This window comes from Mesocricetus auratus, unplaced genomic scaffold (genome assembly GCF_017639785.1).
Source record: "Mesocricetus auratus isolate SY011 unplaced genomic scaffold, BCM_Maur_2.0 Super-Scaffold_15014, whole genome shotgun sequence".
Classification (NCBI taxonomy): domain Eukaryota; kingdom Metazoa; phylum Chordata; class Mammalia; order Rodentia; family Cricetidae; genus Mesocricetus; species Mesocricetus auratus.
Window position 1 is genome coordinate 83,872,550 of NW_024429186.1, and position 25,525 is coordinate 83,898,074.

The 25,525-nt window shown below is 47.0% G+C and overlaps 1 long non-coding RNA gene and 1 other non-coding gene across 5 annotated transcripts in view; one reads left to right on the forward strand and one right to left on the reverse strand.

Annotated features, from left to right (window-relative positions):
• Positions 1-3,327: 3,327 nt before the first annotated feature.
• The window catches only part of LOC121139412, a 34,691-nt gene continuing 12,493 nt past the window's right edge, over positions 3,328-25,525 (reverse strand). The window contains exons 1-4 of one of the 4 annotated variants that reach the window (XR_005876379.1): positions 13,829-14,799; positions 12,556-12,672; positions 8,998-9,070; positions 3,328-4,764 (exon numbers count right to left, since the gene is read on the reverse strand). This is a non-coding gene — a long non-coding RNA (uncharacterized LOC121139412). Of the gene's footprint in view, positions 4,765-5,847; positions 5,911-8,997; positions 9,071-12,555; positions 12,673-13,828; positions 14,800-25,525 lie in introns of those variants that run through there. The other 3 variants (XR_005876380.1, XR_005876381.1, XR_005876378.1) reach the window with 3 other exon arrangements.
• Trnak-cuu lies at positions 16,353-16,425 on the forward strand. The gene has a single exon. It is a non-coding gene; the product is annotated as a tRNA-Lys (tRNA).

Here is a 25,525-nt window from a genome sequence, read left to right on the forward strand (position 1 = left end):
TCAGGGGCCAGCTCTGTCCTCCAGCACAGGACTGGGCTAGCAGGAGGGGCAGGGGCCAGCTCTCTCTTGTAGCACAGGACTGGACTAGCAGGAGGGGCAGGGGCAGCTCTGTCCTCCAGCACAGGACTGGACTAGCAGGAGGGGCAGGGGCAGCTCTGTCCTCCAGCACAGGACTGGGCTACCCCTTTACCTGCTGCACTGTCTTGCCAGCCCTCTTCCTGAAACATTTTTTTTTCGAGGCAGGGTTTCTCTGTATTGTTTTGGAGGCTGTCCTGGAACTCACTCTATAGACCAGGCATGGTCTCGAACTCACAGAGATCCGCCTGCCTATGCAGTGCTGGGATTAAAGGTGTGTGCCACCACCACCTGGCTTCCTGAAACTTTTAATAGCGCTCTTTCATGCTCGCAATACAGTATTCTCACCAATTATGGGTCTGGATGGGCCCTTTTAACTGAAGTCAGTCACTTCTCCACTTTCTAGGACCCCTTTCCACATCCTGTTGGTCTCCTGGAGAGCCGTCCAGGTTTTTCTCAGCCTCCTCCTCCTCACCTTTGTTTCCTGGTCATATCTCAGCTGTTGGGGAGATTTCCGTTGTCATGCTAGTTCAGTCCTCATATGTACTCATTTACATTTTGTTGACTTTCTTGGAATTTTGAAATTAAGTAATCAAACTTTCATGATTGCACATCTAGGAATTCTAATTTGGGATTACTGCTTTGGATGGGGCTTGGTTTGATTTATGGATGGATATGCTGTCCTCTAGAACGTCATCAAGGGCTCTGGAGAGTTCCCCTCTTCCTATCATTCCCTCACTTTCTCTTAGAAGTGGGCGGCTTTACTGTGCAAGGCTCAACTCAATTTGAACTGATGATTTTGGCTAATCACCCAGTTAGTTTTGTGTTTCTGTTGACAAACAGAAGGTCAACTAGCCTTGGGCTTCCATTGATTGTGGTTTGAACAGTGTTCCGAAGGAGCTGTTGACTGTAGTGTCTGGTGCACAGCGTGGAAACAGAAATATGAGCATTGTGTTAAGGGAAAGAAGTCAATGTGGCTAACAGACATGAAAGGGCCTTTATTTCTCTTTATTTCTAGAGAGAAGTGAAATTGAAAGATTTGTGCAAGTCCATGAAGATGCCTGAGAAGGATTTGTAACAGGAGAGATACACCAGCATGTTGGGAAGCTGGATCCTTTCTAAACACCACACCACTGCCCCATCTGCGGACAACAACCACGTGACTGTCTGTGACAACACCACTATGCCATCTGCTAAAAATAACCCTCACTGACAACAACCCCACTACCCCATCTGCGGACAACAACCACGTGACTGTCTGTGACAACACCACTATGCCATCTGCTAAAAATAACCCTCACTGACAACAACCCCACTACCCCATCTGCTGACAACGACAGCCACTACACCCTGTGCTGATAACAACCCCCACACACCATTGCTGACAACAACCACCACTCCATGGGAACCTACAGTACTGAAAGGCAGGCTGAAGCCACAAAAACACTGGAATAATAAACTGTCCTTCAGGGGGTTAAAAAAAGAAAATAGAAAATAAATAAACTGTCCTTCATCTCTGGGGTCCAGAAGCCAGCACAGTCCTGGCTGGCTGCTCAGGATCCTAGCCCAATCCTTAGCTGCCTATTGCTCAGCCCCCGAGACGAGGCCTTCCCCTTCCAGATTCACTCTCATGTCTGCTTACAATGCAACCTCTCTGCTTCTCCATCAGCACTGCTGAGGCTAAATTTTAACTTTTTCGAAGCTGCTTGTGGCAATGCTCAAACACACTGGGAAAGAGCAAATACGGTATAAACAAGACAGAACCTTCGCGTGCTAACGCCCAGCTTGCCATGTTGTCAGGTAAGTCTACTCATTATTGTTATCACATCATCACTGTCATTGTGTGTGCATGCAGGAGTCAGCTTTCCTCTTGTACGTTTTCTAAGCATGTTTCTGTTGGGGAAGGCAGATGCGCCACAGCAAGATTGAGAGCATCGGAGGGTGACTTGTAACATCCTTCCACCATGTGGGTACCGGGAACTGAACTCAGGTCTTCAGGCTTGGTGGCAGTGTCTGTAATGAGCATCCAGTGTGAATATGTGTACTATGGGCCAGGTTCTATACTTAAAGATTTATGAAAGATATCTGAATAAATCCTCACAGTAGTATCACAGGGTTGCTGCATTCATTCATGGAGACTAAAACTGAGCAAGGTTAACTTTGTGGCCGAAGGTTTTAAATGTATGCCTTGGAACTTGAACCAATCTATTTGCAAAGTTCAGACTCTTACTAATTACAGGCATTTTTAAAAGTCTTCTCCAGATCCCCTTGTTAGACTGATGATAGTTACAATGATTTTTGCCACTAAGAATATAAAATGCCCAGTCTGGCTTTGGTTTCAAAATTAAACTTACCTTGACAAGTGATAGGGAAATGAGAACAAATGTGTTGTGACAGGGAAGAAAGGGACAGATGGAGAGCGCATCAGATTTCTCTACAAGGAGACTTCAGCTCCTCCCTGTGAGGGGACAGTGATTTTCACTGGACCGTGGACAGGGCACAGGTCCTGCAGGGTCCCCTCAGGGCAATCGTGAGTGTCCCCCGCCTTGGCTTTCAAGGCAAGGACTGTGAGCAGCCAGTGTAACTGGCAGAGGAGGAATAACATGATGATTCCTAAGCACTGTCTTCCTGGGGATTAACCCCTTGCTTGTTTTCTTTCCTGGGGATTTGGAGAGGTTATCACAAGTACTATGTTCTCACACAGTCCATGACTGACTGCACCCAAAGCCTTAACCCATGATGGAAAGGAACAAGGTCTCCAGCCCAAAGCCACCAAGTTATGGATGTGGGGGCTATCTCTCAAAAGCCATTCCTGCCAGGTTTTAGAATGTGGACGGAGAGTCTACAGCAAATCGTAGGTCTGGGGTACAGCCCGGGACCCAGTGTCCCCAGGAGAATGTGTTAGAATGTGTCCTCAACTACACTTTATAACAGGGTTAAAGCAAATGATCAGCTTAGACAAGGTGGAAGGATCCGCGTGAGCTGTGTGAGTGTCACTGACTCAACCTGTGTCCCTGAAACCAGCCGCAGAGTGAACAAGAATAAGCAAGGAGCAGCTGTCAACCCCATCAGCTGAGTGACAGAGAAAGGTAGGTCAGCCCCATCAGCTGAGTGACAGAGAAAGGTAGGTACGGTCCAGAGGCTGTTTTCCTTCCTTCTCATCCACAGTCACAAACCACTATTTAACCTAACCTGCTCTTTCTTCATATTCAGGGAAGTAAACTTTGGACAAACACCCTCAGGAAGCCAAAATCTTTGACATGTATTTATTGCCCAAGCTCCAATAATGTGATATTTCAGATTCTCCTTCTGTTGTGCAAAGTCCCTGTTCAGTTCTTGTTTTCCTGCTGATTGCCAGTTAATTCAAGAAATCTTGACCCTGCCCTCTTGACTTAAAACCTCATTCCTGGGAGATTCCACACTTCAGACCAAAGCAGATCTAGGGAAGGGCATGCTTACGCCTTAGGTGAGTTAGCTGAGGATCCCGGCTCTGCTTCTGAGCAGCTCTGCGTGGGGGCAGGATGCCTCAGCCACACCACCTGGAAAACGGAGCGATGGGGCTCCTCACTCTGTGCGTGGGCCACACCACCTGGAAAATGGGGGCCATGGGGTTCCTCCTTCGTGGGATTCTTGTGAGAAGAAATGAAACATTGCATTAACATATCCAGCACCATGCCTGCATTCAGGAAGCCCTAAATAAACAGTATTATTGTTCTATACCACATAAAAAGCCTTTCTTAAACAGTCAAAAGAGTGCACGCTGTCTCAGTTCTAACCCCAACTGAGCTGAATCCAAAGCTAGTGCCTTCCTCACCAGCTGTTGTCAACTTGGATACCTCACTCTTCTTTGTTTGTTTCATTTCAATTCTGCTGTTTCCTCTTTTACCTGACTCCCAGTGTCTGTGTGGTTGGAATGGCGCCTTCTCAGCTCTTCCTCTGAGGGAGCCCTTAGGACCTAGCAACATCTGGTGCCCTGAACAGGCACTCGGGGCATAGGTTTTGAGCTCCCCAAGTCAGGTCCATCAACTTTGCTGCCGCTGTAATTTTGGGGTGTTGCCCAGAACGAGTTCTAGTGTCTCCCTCTCCTCGCTCGCGGTGCTGGACAGTACCCCTAAATCGGTGTATTTCAGGGAGAGGACCTTTGACGAGTAAGCCTCGGGACCCCCTTGTCTTCCCTTCTTTCGTGTTGTCTGTCTTGTGTGTCTGCCCGTCCAGTTAGGAAGGCACCCAGAGCCCCGTGCTGGCCGGGCCCGGGCAGTGCGCTGAGTGTGGACTCACCCGAGCGGCTGGGGCAGCTGGTGCACAGCTCTGAGCTGCTGCCGCCCGCCCGTGGACACCCTGGGCTGAGCTTCAGCTGGCTGCTGCTGGAGCTCGGGCTTCTTGTTTGGTGCCACCGGAGCGGCGGTCTCGAGGTCAGCCACCCGTGCTGTGCGCTGCCGCTGCTGGAGGACCAGGAGCCAGCTGCGCTCCTGGGGGTGCGGGCCAGCGATCTGCCCACCTGGGTACATTTTCCAGACACCGAAAGTGTAGCATGGGTAAATAAGATGGTAAAGCACGCGTGTCCCTTTATTTGTCACTTCGTAGAGAAGCTCTTTCCAAAAACCACAGAACCAGCTGTGTGGGGAGCAAAAGCCCTCTTCAGCACCTTCACCGTCATGAAAGAGAACGTGGGTAGCAGCCCCTTAGACTCTGAAAATGTAGACAAAAGATAAATTATTCTGGGCCTTCAGATTAGTTTTATAGGAAATACGAGACTGATTTGGAGCTGCTGTGAAAAGTGTTCAGATTTATGGGACAATGCGGGGGGTCCTGGAGCCCTGATTGGCGACATGCCCTGATTGGAGCGTTGTCCGTCTTCTTCCTTAGAAAACCACTTTTAGAGATTAACTGGACAGGACTGATTCATCTCCTGGACATCCCTGGACTGAATGGTTTATCTGATACTATCATTTTGGATATACTATCAAACTAATTGACAATCACTCGCCAAAAAACAAGATCTTAGCCAATAAAGATACAGCCCCGTGCCGTCCCTTCTTCCACTCCTATCCCTCATGCTACCCTGGCCTTTTCAGATTCCAATAAAAACATATATGGTGTTCTTATTCAGCATCCTGGCTCCAAAGATGCTACATATGTCATCCCTAAGCCTGGTTCCATTCATTGGGTGAGCTATTGGCCCTCCTCGAGGTTCTAGTGGAGTGCCAGACCAAGCGCATTAACATTTTTTTCTGATAGCCCTTACGCTGTACAGGCAATTCATGCTGAACTTTCTCAAGTCAAAGACTCACTGGCCCCATTATCAGCAGTGTACTGCTCATACGAGACGTCTTAAGTCAGGGGACAGAGCCCTGGTGCCTGGCACATATTAGATCTCACTACCTAAACATCTGTATAGCTACACTCCTCAGAAAAGCTGTAGTCACAACTCAATTAAAAAGCAAAGCTGGCTCGCTCCTTCTCAAAACCCAAGCATGTTGTTAGAAGAAAAATTCAGAATTCCTGTAGAAGAGCCACCTGGTGTGGGACAGAAGAAAACCAAAAATCTAGGGACTATCGTTGTCAAAACTCTGTTATCTCCCCAAAACTGTTTCTCCCCTTACTTATTTTTGACTCTTTAGTACCTTTCTTTGGATAAATATCTATCTTAAAATGTAAACTTTCTGTTTTGGTATTAATAATGTTTAAGTTTCCCACAGTGAACAAAAAATTTCTCAACAGCAATCTCTGAAGTTTCCAGAAGGAACGTGGGGCCCACGACATTGATTGTACCTGGTTCATAATGATGCCATCAAGTTGAAAACACCACTCAAAATCCTAGGCTGGGAATATAGCCTAGGAAATAAAAGCAGGGGCTTGGACAGTCACTTGCACATATGTATGTGTACAAGGCAGCGTTATTCTTAAGAACCAAGAGGTAGAAGTATATATAGACAGACTTATAAGTAAAATAGATTATAGATAGAGAAATATATGATAGATAGGTGATAGATGTGGCATATATTCAGTAGAATATTATTACAATTTTAGCATATTTATACTATTTTTAATTATTTGCAAGTGTATGTGTGTCTACGCATCTGCATGTATGGCCCTGTCTATGCCTCTCAACAATTCAATGGCTTTCTGAGGTCATGGAAGATTTCCCATACTGCTGGCACCCCCCTTCAATTGGCTGGGACAAGCCATTGCAGAGAGGACCAGGAGAGCTCTTACGGAACTGTTGGCCAGGACTGTCTCACCAGAGGCTAAGAGAGATCCTCATCTGGCCTTACAGAGGTCCTTTTCCATATGAACTTTCTCAGTTTTGATGACAAGCAGCTCAGCCAGACCTACAAGTACGGGGCGTCTCCGTCAAGGAACGCACCCCCCCCCTCTGCCCTTGGTGAGTTGGAGGGATCCTATCTCCCTCCAATGGCAGCCACCACCCCACTGCTTACTGGTGGGTGGGTGACGGTATGCTTGTGTTTTTCCTCAGACTGTCACATTATCAATATGGGTCCCGAATAAGAGATGTATACCTGGCCATGGATCAGCCTGCTTCCACCAAGGAGGGAATAACCCAGGATGGGTAATGTATATACTCCCCTTTCTTGTCCCCACAAGCAAATTGGTTTATTTTCGTTAAATCAGACAAGGGCAGAGGTTATAGCCTTTGACTCTGTTTTTTTGAAAAGTTTGGCATAATATAAAAAGGCTACTTGATCCCTCCAGGATAATCACATATGCATTTAACTGGCGGGGTGGTATTGTTAATCCTTGTGCTCTTTAAATGTCTCCTGCAGCGTATTCGACAGCAGGGGCAGCAACTGAGGTGACTCTTCAGAGTTAATGGCTCTTGGGCATCCATCACTCCTGCGGTCCTCCAGAGGAGGCTATTCAGTCCTGGCTATCTGAAATTCAAAAGGCTACTGCCTAGCCACCCCCCCCTCGCCTCCCCCCCGCAACTCTCCAGGAATGAAGCTCTTCCAGGGCTGGTGGTCAATGACAGGTAGAGCTTGATCGGCAGGCAAACCTAAGACAGGAAGTGTCCAGTAACTGAGCCCTCCTGAGATGGGGTCAGCAAGGCCTGAGCCATGAACTCTGACTTCCCATGAGCACCCTTGTAATAATTAAAAAAAGAGTGGCTACACAGGAAGTTAAGACCTACCAGGCCAAGAGGAGCCGACCCGGAGTCTGCCTGGTGCCGGCAGAGGTCCTCATCCTGCCCAGCTGAGGAGGAGGTACAGGATGCCAGCTGATCAGAACACCTGGGTGCTGGGGTATGTATAAGGTTCCCCACTGCCAAATAAATTAGTCGGCTGTTTCCTTTCTCATGTGACTCCCAGAGTCTGTGTTGTTGGCACTGCAGCTTCCCAGCCCTCCCCCAAGAGAGCCTTTAGGATCCATCAACATTAGCCAAGATGCTTCAGGGAAATAACAGGAGCTTGAGTTTCTGAGCTGAAAATGGAGTATCTTCCCTCAGAGTATAACAAGATTGCCAAGAGTAATAAGCTAGTGGTCCTTGTAAAGTAGAAAATATACAAAAATGTAAGACCATCGTTTCATCAAGAAAAGTAAGGACTCAGAAGAGGAAATAAAATAGATATTTTCAAAAGCCTGAAAACATTGAAAATAATTAGATGTGGTGGCACATGCTTGAGAAGTCCCAGCTCTCAGGAGGCTGAGGCACGAAGATCTTGAATTGAAAGCCAGCCTGGAATACATCTCAAAGCTTGTTTTAAAAACAAAACAAAAAGACAACAACCAACTCTAGATAGAATGAGTGAACTGCATGCATCTACAATAACTCAATTAGTTTGTGGGCTTTGGGGAAGGATGCTAACAGGACTTAGACTTTCTTTTAGCTAAACTTCTAAGTTCCAGGCCAAGCATTGCTGCTGTGGGAGGTCATAGCCAAGGGCACACCGTGATCCTTGGTGGGGACTTGGCTTCTTGTAACTTAATTCTCTTCCTAATAACTCTAATACAAACACTAGATCAGGTCTGAAGCAAACTTTCTTACTTACTGCCTCCTTTTTTGTTCTCTGAAAATAAATCATGAACTTATTAACAAAACATAGCATGTCAGTGTTCAAATTTCCCAAAAGTTGTTACCAAACCCAAAATTCAAAATTGTTTGATTCCTGAAAATTGTTGATGGTGTGTTTTCTTGTCTTCTTTTCTTTCAATCTTTAAAGAGCACACATATATCTGTTCTATTTGAATATGAGTTGATTTATTGCGACCCCCGGAGGGGACCCCCCAACCCGCGGGGATGAGGTGATGAGGGGGCTACTAATTTGGTGGGTCTTCACGAGCCGATCCGATCTTAAAAGCAAACTTCAAGAGGTTAAGGGAAACAGGCTCAAGACAACTTTTGCTGATCAAGAGCAGTTATTCGTGGGGGTGAAATGGTTTTTATAGGAAGAGAATCTCAGGGGGCGGTACAAGCATATCAATCAAGTCTCAACTCAACTATACACCAAATAAGGTAAAGACGAAGCTGTAATTTTCCATCAGTTGCATTCCACAAATGCTTGTCAGTGTAAGCCAGGTGCAGGAATTAGGGAGTGGTAAAAAGTATTCAAAGGAACACATTAACTTTTTGTTAACAAAGACAATTGCTTTATAAGGGTTACTTCCGCCTATCATTATGGTAAAAGCATCCAAAGGAACACATTAACCCTTTGCCAACAAAGGCAATTGTTCTATAAGGGTTACTTCCCCCTGGCTAGGCGGGTGGGCTGCCCTGTGTAAATTTAACTTTTGTGGTTAGCTTTTTCCTTTGTCTCAAGGGCATGTGTGCCCACAGTCACGTAGGCAGAAGGCCAAGAAATGGCTGATTGACTCCATTTTGTTCAAGGTTCTTAGCAGTCCTCAACAATTTATGACTGTAAAAAATCAGAAGGTTCTAGGTATAAGAAAATCCATCATTCTTACCTAAACACAATGCTTTCGATTCACTATTGTAGCTCCAATTCTCATTCTGTAACTTTCTGTATCAGTTGGGTCTCTAGAGGAGCAGAACATGAGGAAATGTCACAGAGGGCATCTATTAGACTGCCTTAGATGATAAGAGCTAGGTAGTTCAACAGTTCCCGAGACCGGGAACTCAGCATGCTCAGGCCTGGATGCTTACTGGGCCCAGTCCAACACTGGAGGCCTGGGGGTGTCCTGAAGAGCCACTAGCCTTCAGTCCACGCTGAAAGGCTGACGAAGATGGAGGGTAAGATCACAAGACTGGCGACAGCAGAATCAGGCACACCGAGCATGAGAAGCAAGGGCACACAGGCAAAAGGCATTGCTTTTCCCTCGGACCTCTTTACCCTGGGCTGTCCACGCTGGCAGAGGACAGTTTGACCAGGGAAATTAACTGTCATGTGTGCTCCCTGGGAAGTTTTATAGCCTGTCCAGGCCTCAACTTTCCCATTTGTAAAATAACAATAGTAGTGGACCCCCATGATAGGTTTGGTTCCTAGAATCATTTGAAGAGATAATATTGAGAGATAGTGCCTAACCCAGTAGTGGGCAGAGTAAGAGTCTGTTGTTAGCTGCTGTATTGGCTACTTTTATATCAACTTGACAAAAACTAGAGTCATTGTGGATGAAGAAGCCTTGGTTGAGAAAATGCCTAGACTGGATAGGCCTGTAGACAAGCCTGTGGTGCATCTTTTGATGAATAATTGATGGAGAGGGCCTAGGTCTTGGAGAGGGTACCTCTTGAGGTTCTGGGTGCTTCATATAACAGTAGCATATCCTTGAAGAGTGCAGTAGGCAGGCTCCAGGACAGTCCTGACTGCAGGCTGGAGAGATGGTTCCGTTGCTAAAGCACCAGCCACATAATACTCACACTCATGCACTCACACTCATACACACACATGCACACACTCAGACACACTCACTCACACATGCACACACACTCACACACACTGTGGTGGTTTGAAAGACAATGGCCCCCCAAAGGGAGTGGCACTACTAAGAGGTGTGGCCTTGATGGAGGAAGTGTGTCACTGTGGGGATGGGCTTTGGGGTCTTTTGCTCAAGCTTCCCTCAGTGTGACAGTCAGTTGACTTCCCGTTGCCTGTAAGATGTAGAGTCTCAGCTCCAGCGCCACTTCTGCCTGCAGCCACCATGCTCTCAGTCCTGGTGATAATGGACTGAACCCTGAACGTGTAACTGAGCCATCCCAGTTAAATGTTTCCTTTATGAGATGCCATGGCCAGGGTGTCTCTTCACAGTAATAAAAAACTAAGTGTGTGTGTTTGTATGTGTGTGATGTAGCTAAAAGACCTGAGAAGTTCCATAAACTCTAGCATAAAACACATGGAAAAATTTTACCAAGATACAGCACAGCAAAGTTTCTATAAATAAACATTTAAGATAAAAAAATTTACAAATAGCCACAGAAGAAATAAGATGCTCTTTATTCAGAGGAACAATAGTAACTATTTTTACCATTTTGATGCTGTTGTTGAAGACAATGCAAGTAATAAAAAACACGAAGCAATATTCAAAGTACTGAAAGAAAATATAATGTCTACAACCTGGGAAAACATGTCAACAATGGAAGTGAAGCTGGACACAGGGTCTACACCTGCAACCCCAGCACTCAGAAGGCAGGGCAGGGTCAAGTGCAGCCTGAGCTACACACAGTAAGACGCTGCTTCCAACAGCGTGGCCTGCAGATGTGGCTCTGTGCATGGCATGCACGTGGGGGGGGGCAGAGGCAGATTCCAACAGCTGGCTCTCCCCTTCTACTGTGGGATCCAGGCTCAGATCCAGGCTCCCGGGGGTGCTTGTGTGCCAAGCTCGTTTCCTGGCGAAACAATCTCACTGGCCCTGAATTTACAGACGTTAAGCTGTTGTTTACTTTATAGCAATTATACTCTATCAAAGCCATAAAAATTCATAATGAAAGGAAGTAAATGGCTACTTGATCAAGCTATAAGAATTAATTAGTGGAATATGAGGTGCAAGTTGAGTAAAAACAACAGTAAATACACTTTAGAAATGAATACCACTGGGGTAGCAGTGCGCACCTTGGATCCCAGCACTTAGGAGGCAGAAGCAGGAGGATCTCTGTGAGTTCAAGGCCATTCTGGTCTACATTGTGAGTTTCAGGCCAGCCAGGGCTATGTGTAAAGACCCTGTCTCAAAAGACAAGCAAAAAAAATGAAAGTATCAAAATCATATCATGAAGCATATTATGTATAGATACAAATATTGAAGTTTAAAAAACAAAGTAAAACCTACCAACTACTTTAATATAAGTGAGTGTGATAAAAAGCAGAACTGAGACATGTACTATATGCAAACAACAACCCGGGAACAAAACCAATGATAAAGTTGAGAATAAGGAGTAGTCACGGGCCACCAGGCAGCAGCCAATACACACTAAGCAGAGTAAAGACAACAAAACCTCCCTGGTTCCTGAATTTTTAATTTTCAATAAAACAATCATTTGTCTTGGACAGACAGGGATTAAAACAGGATACATGGGGTAAAGAAATGGCCCAGTGAGTAATTCATTTGTCACACAGGCATGGGGGCCTGATTTCAATGCCAGTGACTCATGTTCTATGGAACAAGCTACCAAGCTTGACTAGCTAAATTGGTGAGCTCTGGGTTTCAGTGAGAAGCCATGCCTCAAAAGACAATGTGGAGAGCAACTAAAGACACCTGATGTCGGTCTCTGGCATCCACATGTACTCTCACACACCTTTGAAGAAAATACAGATATATACCCATGCAAAAAATAACTGAGATACTTAGTAATGTCACTACAGAAATGGTGATCGAAAAAGGGGGCCTTGAGTTGATTTTTAAATCATTAACCTATCTAAATTTACATTTCTTTCAAAAGTGGGTTGTCATACCTGGAAATTCTTCAAGTACTATGACTTGCTTAGAGGGCTTAGTTAAACAACATTATGCTGATTTTAAATTCCCAAAGCTGGTTACTGACTCTAAGAAGCTACATATATCAAGAGTCTTTAGGGACAAATTAGACCTTATGGTACAGCCATCTGCTACATTAACAAATTATACTAGGACACCCTGATGGCACTAGTTTAGTGTCATTGTCCTAATGACTGCTTGCTGCGGACAGGTTCTCTCGTCCACATGGGGTCCTGCTACCTTCAGCTCCAAATGAACACACAGAGATGCTGTATTAATTATGAAACTGTTGGTCTGGGGCTAGGGCTTCTTATTGGCTAGCTCTGTCTTAATTACTAACCCATTTCTATTAATCTTAGTATTTTCATGTGGTCTTATCTTATCGGAGACCTGCTACTCCTTTGGCAGCCTACGTGATGACTGTTCTGGAGGGGGCCATCTCTGCCTACCTTTCTCAGAATTCTCCTTGTCTCCTAGTCCCGCCTGTCTTCCTGCCTCATTGGTTGAACAGTTCATTAGCCTAAAAGAATATATATATATATATATATTCTTTTAGGATATATATATCCCATCAACTGGTGGCCACGAAGTGTAACAAACCTTGCCAAAGAGTCATGTTTCCTGCTCTTGTTCTGCAGTGGCAGGATTTCTGGACACTCAAGTGAGAGACTTGTGCATTCGGAGGCAGGAGAGAAAGCCATGGAAAATGGTGTGGACCTGAAAAGAGAAAGGAGCCTTCCTTCCACTCAGAATTGGGGCAGGGGAGTGGGGGTCAGTGCTCTCACCAGCTGAGACTCAAGAATTACAGCACAGTGACTGACATCTGTGTAAGGCCTTTACTCTCCTGTAAACCTGAGATTTTCTAGGATTTCACCAGAAAACACACTTACAGTAAAATAGGTCCTAAACCCTTTGTACAGCATATGTGGTTCCTGATGCTGAGAAAGGAGTGTCCCTTAGAAACCTGCCGCAGTGAGCCAGACGCATCTGGAACCCACAGCTGTGTTCGCAGGCAGGCTTTATTCTTCCAATTCTGCCTCCTAGTGGCTTGCCCTGAAATTCCTCCCTGGCTGGAAGCTCCGGACCCAGGTTTTTCCCTGTGTGGTGGCTGTTTAGGGTCTCCAGCTCTGTCCCGTTCCAAATCCTGCCCTCAGAGTGCCAAGCGATGGGCCCCTCCCCTGGAGTTGCCCCAGTCCAGACTCTGCCCCTAAAAGGCCCACCATTGGCGGCTCCATCCCCCAAGGGCATTAAAGGACCCCACCTTTGGGTTCACCTGGTGGTTTTTCCTCTCCCCTGGGCCACCCAGGAATGCTTTGCTCAGATTAAACCTAGATTTATTAATTCGGTGTGACTGACTTATTATTACATCAGCGGGGGCAGGTTTCCAATAACCGGGGATTTTAAACCTAACAGTGGTCTCTACAGTCCTTAGGCTCCCTGTCACTGTTGTTTTGCTTGCCTTAGAGTTTCCACCAGGGCGAACTCGAGGGAGCTGAGGGGGCGTGTCCAATCTTTGATGTCTTGAAGGGTTCTCTTTAATAAATACCATAACCCAGTTAGCACAGGATATAGGCAAGAAACAGGCATCTGAAGGACTGTGAGTCTTCACAGCATCGAGGGGACTGGACTTTCGTGTCACAGCACTCACATTCAAATCCTGCGTGTCTGTGGGGAAGCCACATGACCTGTCTGGTCTCCATGTACTCATCTGTAGAATGGGACTGTAGGGGTGTGTTAAAGTTAGTGCTGAGTCCAGGATATGACACTTAGCTGTGGCCAGCACTTGTGGGGTGGAAATGAGGGTTTCCAGGGTTAATCAGGGGAAGCCTGGGACCCAGACATAAAGCAACAGCCTCTGAGTGCCACAACTCACCTGTCTGTAACAGAGTCCAGAGGCTTCTCCTGGGGTGGAGCTGAGTGCTGAAGATGCCATCGAGTGTGCACTCACAGAGCACCCTGAGAGTCAGGTACCAGCCATCAGGGACACTCGCTCTGAAGGACCTGTTTCCCTTGGCCTCGCATAGGAGTTGAGACATCTGACAGCCTGCTACCCTGGTCAGAGTGATGGCTCTGGGCAGCGGCCTCCTCCTCCACCCTGCTCCCCAAGACCCAGAGGTCACCATTTCCCTCCCTTCTGCCTGCCACACTTCTGGGGTCATTTTCTTCTCCTGCTTGTAATGGACACTGAGAGCCTGTGGTTTTCCACATAACTGGGACCTTGGCCAGGAGGACGAGGCTGGAAACTTTCAGAGTACGGTGGGCCAGGGCTTCCCAGGAGTGCTCCAATAAGGAAAGGCATGGGTGATTAATGAGCATACGAACTCGTAGCAAGCCTGGCAGACCCCTGGACAGCGACTCAGGGACAGAGGCCAGGAGAGCACAGGGCAGCCGGCAGCCCCTGCATGGGGGATGCAGCCTGTGCTCCCTTCCTGTGGCACACCAGAGCGGCCCTGCTGATCTGGGAGAGCAGAAGCATGACAGAGCACCCAAGGGTCCCCAGACCCGCCTCCTGCTCTCCACTCTGCCACTTCCTCCAATTCCAGCACCATTTAATAAGGGAGGGAAACTATGCTCATGAAGTCTTGTAGCATGAGCTCTAGTTGGTCTTAATTATGAAAACCCGGAGTCAGCTACCAGAGAGGGAAAGTTGAAAGATCAGAGAAGAAAAGCAGCCAGCCACTAGCTCTTACCTCTACCTCAGACCAAAGCGGTGATGCTGTTCTCAGACTGCCTCCTCAGACTGCAATCTCATCAACATGGCCACCTAAGTGTGACCCAAACGAGGACACCAGTAGCCTTGCTAATGCGGAAGGGGAAGGTCAAGAGGTCTTAGCCCTGAACAGAGAACTGCAGCCAACCGGGGAGTGCCCTGATAGGGGTTTGAAAACCTTCCTCAGGGAAGAGAACACCAGTCGGTTATCCAATACCAAGTAGCCCTAGAAACATACACAAGTAAGGCTGAGCAGGCTATATTTATGTACTTAGGAACACACACACACACACCACCGACAACAACAACAAAAATTAAAGAGAAAGAGGCTAGAATTTGAAAGAGAGCAGGGGTGCTGTGCAGGGTGGTACAATCGAGGATTTAGAGTGAAGAAAGGGAAGGATGAAATGATATAGTTATAATCTTAAAAAAAACTTGAAAGGAAGGGAGGGGAAGAAACAAGTTCTCAGAACAGCCTGGCTGATGAGCCCAATTGGAAGCATGGGTGTGAGCCCTGGCCAGCAGCCCTTGGAGGCTTCCAGCTTAGTGGCCCTAGATGCCTCACTGAAAATACCAGAGTCTGATGCAGCAGCTGTGAGTTAAATTTAGCCTTGACAATCACAGGCCTTGACTGGGAGCTGGAAACATCAGTGTGGATAGATGGATGGATGGATGGATGGATGGACAGATGAGTGGATGGACAGATGAATGGATGGACTGATGGATGGATGGACTGATGGATGGATGGACAGAGAGATGGACAGCCAGATGGTCGGACAGATGGACAGATGGATGGATGGATGGATGGATGGAGAGACAGATGGACAGACTGATGGATGATGGATGGATGGATGGACAGACCAGTGAACAGACAGATGGGTGGATGTGCCTAGCACAGGTATGAAGCCTATGGCCAGTGTGATGGTTATAGAGTCATCTGGAGGGAAGCAGCACCAGAGAGGGATGAACAGGGGAGAGCCTCTCAGTGGCCACCAGCCAGTGTGATGGTTATAGAGTCATCTGGAGGGAAGCAGCACCAGAGAGGGATGAACAGGGGAGAGCCTCTCAGTGGCCACCAGCCAGTGTGATGGTTATAGAGTCATCTGGAGGGAAGCAGCACCAGAGAGGGATGAACAGGGGAGAGCCTCTCAGTGGCCACCAGCCAGGCACAGCCCTTTGGCAGGCACCAACCAAGCATGTGGCCAAGGAAAGATACATGAAGATGCAAAGAAAGGAGTTGTCGGGGGCAATGTCCCCCAGAAAACCCCTGAGTTAGATCATTCAATAATGTCACATTAGCCAAATAAGATCTTGCACTGAGTCTGCATACACCCTTTGACCTAGGTGAATGTCACAGACCACCCCAGGACCTCTGTGTCACCAGGCATTCTCTGCTTCCTCAGTGACCTGTTAGAATACAAACAACTGTGGACTTAAGTTTTCTTGCCTAGCTCTGTTATTATTACTGACGCTGGGAGGGTTGGGGGACAAAGAGACAGGGAAGCAACCATCATCATGAATAGACTAATGAAGAGAGTGTCTCTTGTATTAATACACTGAGAATCAAATAAACAGTACCTATAGAGTACCTACAACTAAATGTAGAGGTCTTTCAGTGAACTTGTAATGGTGGCCACACATCCCTTGGGTGTGGCTCGGGCAGACAGAAGCAGAAAGAGGGAAGTGTGCCTGGTTAGCTCAGTCGGTAGAGCATGGGACTCTTAATCCCAGGGTTGTGGGTTCAAGCCCCACATTGGGTGCCAATTGAAGGTGAGTTTGTATTTATTTCACTAGATGGAAGATAAATGATAAATGGGTGTTTACTGGAGAACAATTACACAGAAAAATATAAAGAGCCGTGGGAGGACCTCTCTGCCCTTCCTACCTCATTGGCTGACCCACCAGAAAGACCCGACCAAGGAAAGCCACGCCTCAAGCTTCCCTCTTTCCAATTCTGTCTGCCAGAGGCCACCCCCAAGGGTTGTGTGGCCACCTTTACAAGTTCACTGCAAGACCGCTCCAGCTGAATGAATAGAAATTACCCTGTTTGGTAGGAGGGAAATAATTTGCCTACCTGGGGCTTCCATGAAGACTAAATGGAAGAACAGGACAGTATTTGACATGAGATAACTCATTTCAATAAATGTTGGGTGAACTTAATCGTCAGAGGGCCAGGCTCTGTGGGTCATGAGTGTCCCTCTATCTCACAGCTTCTGGTTTTGGCATTCTCTGTACCCACTGGTGGCCAGCGGCACAGAGCCACCCTGCCACCTTCTGGCCATTTGGAGGACTTCAGTTGTGGGGCTTCAGTTCCTCTGGTGGCGTGGGCTGAGCCGGGTAGTTGCTGAAGCAGGTTATCTGTGACTTCAACAACTTGGATTCCAGTTTCCTAAGCAAGTTATGGACACTGGGGATCGATAGACTGTCCGGCTCTCCGTCCCAACCTTAACGTACAGGCCTTAACTGTGCGCTGGACCTTCCTGCCCCGCCCCCCATCGGTATCCCACACCAGACCCAGGATCAGGCTCTGCAGAAGGTCTGGAACCAACTCTGAGAACATGGCTTTGGTGCCTCTTTCTGCTGCTCCTAGCCGACTTAACTCTTTCATGGCTGTGTAAATGACCAAGCAGACGTCTCCACACCTAAGGACAAGCGGCGGTAAGGAGGGGCAGCGGGGAAGGACTGAGAAAAACAAGGGAGAAGAAAAGCAGCCACACTGAGGCAGGTGGAGAAGAGAAGAGGGAAGACTGAGGGAGAGGTGTGGAGAAATGAGAGGTAGGCCTCAGTCTTGACATCACGATACTGTCTTGGAATGAATGGCAAGCAACAACCCAAACCCAATCAGTGAACAAACATTAAAGTAAGAAAAAATTTCAATGTATGGTTAAGATCAATATCCGAAATGTGCAAAAAAACAAAGCTTCTAGATTTCAGCAAGTATGAGATGAGACAACACAACAGAGAGGAGAAAAGATCTCAAGATCCCAACAGTCAAGACACGGGAAGGTGGTCAGAAAACACAGAGGACTGCTTTTGCCTGTATAGTTGACAAAATCACTTATTCCTGGTGAGTGGTGCAGGGAAATATTTCCTTAAATGCTGTTGACAGTCGACAGTATAAATCGTCCCAGAACTCAGAGAAGCTGGTACCACCTACCGAAACATAGCAACCGTCATCCGGCTACCATACCAGGACAGGATGTCCTGGAGGACAGTGTCAGTGGAGGCTGGTCTACACACACACCATTGGCACTCTCAGAATGCCTGGCAACAGGACTGCAGCCAGAGAGGAGGCTAGCAGCACAGTGCCACAGAGAGAACGTTGGCACACTAAGAGAAGTTGGGATTTGAGGCATGAAGGGATTCTGTGTAAAAATAGTAAGAAAGCCACAATGTTGGTAACATTGTGCCAGTTTTGAAAGTTCAAAAATGACAGAATCTGTGTGTGTGTGTATGCACATGAGCACATGTTGTGTGTGTGTGTATACACATGAGCACATGTTGTGTGTGTGTGTGTGTATGTTGTGTGTGTGTGTGTGTGTGTGTGTGTGTGTGTGTGTACACATGTGCAGCACACACTGATACAGTCACCTGGGATGTTTCAGCTAGCTGGCTCACACTGTCTGTCATGTTCAATGAGTGTCTTAGGTTTCTATTGCGACGGTGAAACACAGGGACCAAAGGACTATTTTCCTTGTGCTTCCTCATCATTGCTCATCACCTGAGGAAGTCGGGGCAAAGACTCACGCGGGGTGGGAGTGTGGAGCTGTAGAGGCTACAGTGGAGTGCTGCTCACTGGTGGGCTTCCTGTGGCTTGCTCAACCTGTTCTCACAGCCCCGGGGTGAAACAGCCCACAATGGGTTCTCCCCCACTTATCACTAATTTTAAGGATGTTCTACGGGTCTGCCTGCTGCCTGACCTTATGGAGGAAGTGTCTCAGTTGAGATTCCCTCCTTTCAGAGGGCTCTAGTTTGCACCAAGTTAACATAGAACTAGCCAACGGAGTAAAGATAGGCATGTAGTAGATTGACAACATGCACTGCTTGGAAAGGAAAAGGGACCTCCATGAATATGAGGGGAGAACAAAAGAGTAACTAATGTAATAAGGAAAAGAAAAAACACGAAAACCTCTATAACAAATATAGCACATCATAAATTCTAGGTGTATCTATAAAATTGTGTTTGTGTTTATGGGTACACAGGGTTTTAAATACAGTAGTGCTGTTGGATCTGGTGGCACAGTCCTGAAATCCGGAGGCCAAAGCAGGAGGATCACAAGTTCAAGGTCTGTCTGAACTACAGAGCAAGCGCAAGACCAGGATGGACAATTTAGTGAGTCCCCGTGTAGTGTTCCATGTCCTGGAGACTACGACAGCCGGGCCCACTGGGCTTATTCGCCTTGTCTGCGTTTGGAAGGAAGCATGTGGATTAAGAAATGGAGGCCAGAAAATTATAGATAATTATAGAAAAGACAGAGACACAGGATAGAATCAGGAGGGCACTCCAGTGAATACTGGGGAGAAAGCCTCAAGACTACTGCACACAATCTTCGTATGCCCCAATCAAAAGTGGGGGAAGGCAAAGAGACTTCCTTACCAAGATACAAAGAGCAAGCATAATCACCTTCTCGATACCCAAAACATCAAGTATCCTCTTGCCAAGGCAAGATAGACAATAGCCACACCTTAGGCTGAATATCCCGTTGCTAAAGTAAGACATCCATTAGCTAGTTCTTAGGCCAAATATCCAGTTGTTTAGCCTTGAGAGAGCAATAGCGGGTTTGATCTCTCTGACCTTAAGCCAAGATGAAGCAGAGCTATTTCTATGGGCCCTGACGTCCCTGTCTCAAAATTAAAAGTGCAAAAGTATCTCGGGGTATAGTTCAGTGGCTAGGCACTTGCTTTCCCTGCACATGGCAGGTCACCAGTACTACAAACATGAGGAAGCAGTTTTCATGCACCAATCTTTTGATCACGCTGTATAACAAATCAAACCCCAACTCTCAGTGATGTACCATGGGGGCAAGTCTCTCTTCACGGGTCTCAGGATCAGCCAGTGTAGGGCTGTAGGTCCAGCCAATAGGGCTGCAGGTTCAGTTCTCATTAGGCACTGTGAGTGTTGTTCTGAAACCAGCATGGCCGGAGCCACTCTTCTCATGAGGAATGGCCGGTACTAGTTCAAGCTAAGCCGGGCAACCACATTTAAATCTCTAGGCGGCCTTTTCCATCCACGGTTTTGGTCCCCCCAAGGAGTCCCATAGCTAACTCTGTAGGAGAAGGAAATATACTCTTCCTGTGGTGTTGAGTGAGGGAATAGAGAGCAAATATTTTCCTACATAAATAAATAGATACATAAATAAATAGTGTTTCCCCAAAGTTCATTGGAAAGTCAGGCAGGAAAGATGTTCTCTCCTGGGAGCTTGTGAAAATGAGGGAGTGCGGACTGACAATGGCGCCGTGCTCGTGTTGGATGCTTGATAGTGGAGTGACAACCATGCAGGGCTGACCGGCAGGGCGCGGTGCTGTGGTCTCCACGGCACTGGGTTGAGGCTGTGGAACCTTTCAGAGGGAGCGCTCAGTGAAGGTGCTAAGCCCAAGGGTGCTGCCCTTGGAGAAATGAATGTAGTTCTGGGGCCTCTGACTCTAGCTCCTTGTTTCTAAGTGATTTCTTTCACAGACATTCCCACTACGGTGATGCCATGACGTTCCCATCAGAGGACAAAAAATCCTGCCTTTTAAGCTTCCAGAATTGAAGACTAAGTAAACTTATTTTCTTTGTGAAGTTTCCACCTTCCAACAGAAAATAGATTATCCCGGAACAGTTATACAAGAGTCCTGAGCACCTGGAGAGTGCGAATAGCTCTTCTCGACAAAGAATTACAACAGATGCGACATTTGTCAGTGTGAGAGCATGAACTGACACAACACACCAGAAAGCTGTTTAACAATGTCGCTTGAAACATAAAACCCATGTACTTTTTGTTCTATGATTTCTCTCCTACAAAGAAATTTGCCTGTGGATATACCCATCAAGTTATATCAAGTAAAGCAATATTTGAACAACAACAACAAAAAAGAGTGAAAACTGGAACAAATGCATGATTAAACAAACTTTGTTTGTATTAGTTATTTTCTGTTGCTATGCCAGGGCATGCCAAAAACAGCAATTTAGGGGAGAAAGGATTTATTTGGGTTTACAGCTTCAAAGAAAGAGAGTTCATCCTAGCAGGAAGGTATGGCAACAGGCAGGGGAGATGGGTGGCAAGACAGGATGCCGCCTGTGTTGTGCCCAGATTCTGAACCCCAAAATCACCAAGAGGCTCATTCCGAGGCAAAAGCAAAGAGTCTTTTACTGTTTTTGTTTAATGAGCTAACCCCATTAGCTCAGGTCCTTCATCCATTCATTGTGGCGGATGGCAAAAGAAAGACCCAGGAAAACCTCAAGGCGGGGAAACTTACACGGAGCAGTGTAAGGGGTGTGTCTGGGAGGACGCAACAGTCTCAGGATTGGTGCGCTTCTGGGTTTGGACGACCTGCCCTGTGCTGATTGGTCAACTGGTTGTTATGGCCTATAGTCCCTCCCCCGGCGGTTGCTATGCTCTGCATGTCACTGTTGTGCACACCCAGAGCCATAAACACAGCCCCACCAGCTAACTTTTGATTGGTTCCTTGCCAGGAAGAGGGCATCTGGCCTCTTAGTGACTGGGGCAGCCCCAGCAAGGTCAGGCGAGCACATGTTGAATCTTTCCTGCAGCCTATCAAGGCTGCTAAAGCAGGGGCTGGTCCCTTCACCTGGAGACCGGACAGGAAGTGAGGCAAGGCCACAAGCCCTCAGGTCCCATCCTGAGGCCCCCAGCTGCTCTCCCCCTCCTAAGGGTTCAGCAAGTGTCCCCAAGAGCAACGAATGCTGGCACCGAGGGTTCAAATACAAGAGCCTGGGGGGCACTTCTCATCCAGATCACTACAAAGTCATGACCATTAGATGGAATATTCTGCAATTATTAAAAAATGCAAGTACTCAAGTTATACCTACATATAAAAATATCTTCAAGGCACACTACTTACAAAATCAAAGCTCAGAACACGAGCTAAGAACACTCATGAGTCAGACAGGATGCTGCAGTTGTCAATAAACATGAAAACGAGGTCTACTTTATAGCAACTGGGGAGTTCTCACTGTGACAACAGAGAATTTCACCCCCAGAAAATTAAAAAAACTTCTAACGAGACTAGCGACCAGGGACTCACACTCACTGGTAATAGTGAAGGTCAGGGACTCACACTCACTGGTAATAGTGAAGGTCAGGGACTCACACTCACTGGTAATAGTGAAGGTCAGGGACTCACACTCACTGGTAATTGTGAAGGTCAGGGACTCACACTCACTGGTAATTGTGAAGGTCAGGGACTCACACTCACTGGTAACAGTGAAGGTCAGGGACTCACACTCACTGGTAATTGTGAAGGTCAGGGACTCACACTCACTGGTAACAGTGAAGGTCAGGGACTCACACTCACTGGCAGCAGTGAAGGTCAGGGACTCACACTCACTGGTAATTGTGAAGGTCAGGGACTCACACTCACTGGTAATTGTGAAGGTCAGGGACTCACACTCACTGGTAATTGTGAAGGTCAGGGACTCACACTCACTGGTAATTGTGAAGGTCAGGGACTCACACTCACTGGTAATTGTGAAGGTCAGGGACTCACACTCACTGGCAGCAGTGAAGGTCAGGGACTCACACTCACTGGTAATTGTGAAGGTCAGGGACTCACACTCACTGGTAATTGTGAAGGTCAGGGACTCACACTCACTGGTAATTGTGAAGGTCAGGGACTCACACTCACTGGTAATTGTGAAGGTCAGGGACTCACACTCACTGGTAATTGTGAAGGTCAGGGACTCACACTCACTGGTAACAGTGAAGGTCAGGGACTCACACTCACTGGTAATTGTGAAGGTCAGGGACTCACACTCACTGGTAATTGTGAAGGTCAGGGACTCACACTCACTGGTAATTGTGAAGGTCAGGGACTCACACTCACTGGTAATAGTGAAGGTCAGGGACTCACACTCACTGGTAGCAGTGAAGGTCAGGGACTCACACTCACTGGTAATTGTGAAGGTCAGGGACTCAGCACTGCTGGGCCCACACTTATGAGAATTGATAATTTGGAAATGATCAGAGCTTTCATTTTCTTTTTTGATAGTCATAATTATGCAGAACAAATATAAACTACAAATAGTAACAAAGCTCTGAAACAAAGAAGACTAACCATGGCACCCAGAAACTCACATTTGCATCTACGTAATTGATGTTGTTGTTGTTGATGATGATGATGATGATGATAATAATCAGGCAAAATGAGTAGATCCACGAACAACAAGATGAAGTCTTGGACGCTGGTAACGAGCCCAGTGTACAGCACCGACCTTCAGTGGGACATGCAGAGTCAGAGGGTGGCGTCAGCAGCTAAGCTAGAGGTATTTATACCCAAGGCAGCTGCATTCCTTACCAGCCAATACCTGCCAGCCCTGTGATGTGGTAGAAGAGGACCAACTAATTAACCCTACCATTGCTGTGTCCACTTCTGGTTTCTACAAATGTCTCCCCATTTGACAAGGGGTAGCAAAATATTACTTCTGGTTACACTTTATAAAACATTGACTATGCTCCCAGAAAGGACAACAATATATGTAGCTATTCAGTGGTTTTAAATCACATCAACTGTAATAAGAAACTGTGGCTCAGAGAGTCCAGACAGCATGGCTGGTAAATGACCAAACCAAGACTTAACTCTACAGCCCTGGTCTTGGCTGTGACATTCCACCAGCCTGGGAAAGTCAAGCAGGAGAGCAATAGTCCAAGTCTGAGGACCAAAAGAGGCAGCTGGGTGGCACCTGCCAACGCTTGGTACGCATCTGTGTGGCGTGATGTCGGGAGCAGAAAGCAAAACAAAGCTTTTCATGATGAATGGAAACACAAGTCTTAGCTGGTGAGCACGTCATCTCTGAGACTGTCGATGTAATAACAGCTCTTAAGGAACTTAACCACAAAAGGCATTTGCACGAGACCCTGGTCACCAAGAACTACTTCAACATCACCTAACATAACCACTTGAAGCCGTAGAGCCGTGAAGATGGAGGTTTCTGTCCTGCCTGATCCCACAGCTGCTTTACACCAAATAAACACACAACGACATACACTAGTTTACAAACTGTTTGTCAATGGCTAGGGCTTCTTACTGACTAGCTCTCTCTTAATTATCATCCCATAACTACTAATCTATGTATTTCTACAAGGCCTTATCTTACCAGGGAACACCTGGCATGTCCTGTCTTCCCAGTCTCTACATGACATCCTCTCCTGGCCGCCTCTCTCCATCTCCTCTCCCCGATTTCTCCTCATCTCATAGCCTTACATATACTTCCTGCTGGCTACTGGTCATTCAGTGTTTTATTCACCAATCAATAAGAGAAACACGTATACAGAAAGGACATCCCCATCAGAGTCAGCCATTGTTGAAGACAGTCACCTGCCGGCTTGTCCATAGTATAAGGTGATGCGTTGCTGCTGCTGAAATCTCTTCAGGCTGGGTTTCTGTCCTGTTGTAGGTAGTTGCCCAAGAGGCCTCTGCTGATGCATCAGTGCATACAGAAAGCAAGCACGCCATAAAAAGAAAAGACAGAAAACCACCGTGGTGCAAGCAACACCACCCAAACAGGCTAACCCTGGAGTGGAAGCACAAGCTGGGCAGGGCGCCAATGCCCTGCGTGATCCTTGATGTCACCTTTGGAGTTCTCACAGCTATACCAATCACGGCACTCTGAGAGTCTTCACAGCTATAACAATCACAGCACTCAGAGTCTGCTCAGCTATAACAATCACAGCACTCTGAGAGTCTGCTCACAATCACGGCACTCTGAGAGTCTGCTCACAATCACAGCACTCTGAGAGTCTGCTCACAATCACAGCACTCTGAGAGTCTGCTCACAATCACAGCACTCTGAGAGTCTGCTCACAATCACAGCACTCTGAGAGTCTGCTCACAATCACAGCACTCTGAGGGTCTGCTCACAATCACAGCACTCTGAGAGTCTGCTCACAATCACAGCACTCTGAGAGTCTGCTCAGCTATAACAATCACAGCACTCTGAGAGTCTGCTCACAATCACGGCACTCTGAGAGTCTGCTCACAATCACAGCACTCTGAGAGTCTGCTCACAATCACAGCACTCTGAGAGTCTGCTCACAATCACAGCACTCTGAGAGTCTGCTCACAATCACAGCACTCTGAGGGTCTGCTCACAATCACAGCACTCTGAGGGTCTGCTCACAATCACAGCACTCTGAGGGTCTGCTCACAATCACAGCACTCTGAGAGTCTGCTCACAATCACAGCACTCTGAGGGTCTGCTCACAATCACAGCACTCTGAGAGTCTGCTCACAATCACAGCACTCTGAGGGTCTGCTCACAATCACAGCACTCTGAGGGTCTGCTCAGCTAATCTGGCATGGCTGTGTTAGTGTGAAAAGACTCCAAGTGTGGGATTTCACTGCCAAAAGATGACAGTGACTAGAATTAGGCCGTCACGGGTTGTGGACAAGCTATGGATACCCAACTATGAACACAGAAGGAAAAGCTAGGACAACTGGGAACTTAAAAGTAAGTTGAACTCTGTGAAGAAACACGACCTTTCTACACACAGTTTCAGTTTGGGGGTTTGTTTGTATTGCCGATGAAATGACATAGTATATATAAAAATTGTGTGTGTGTGTGTGTGTGTGTGTGTGTGTGTCCAGAAGAAAGTCTACTGTATGTTGACTAGCACACCATATTGTGGGAGATTCTGAGGT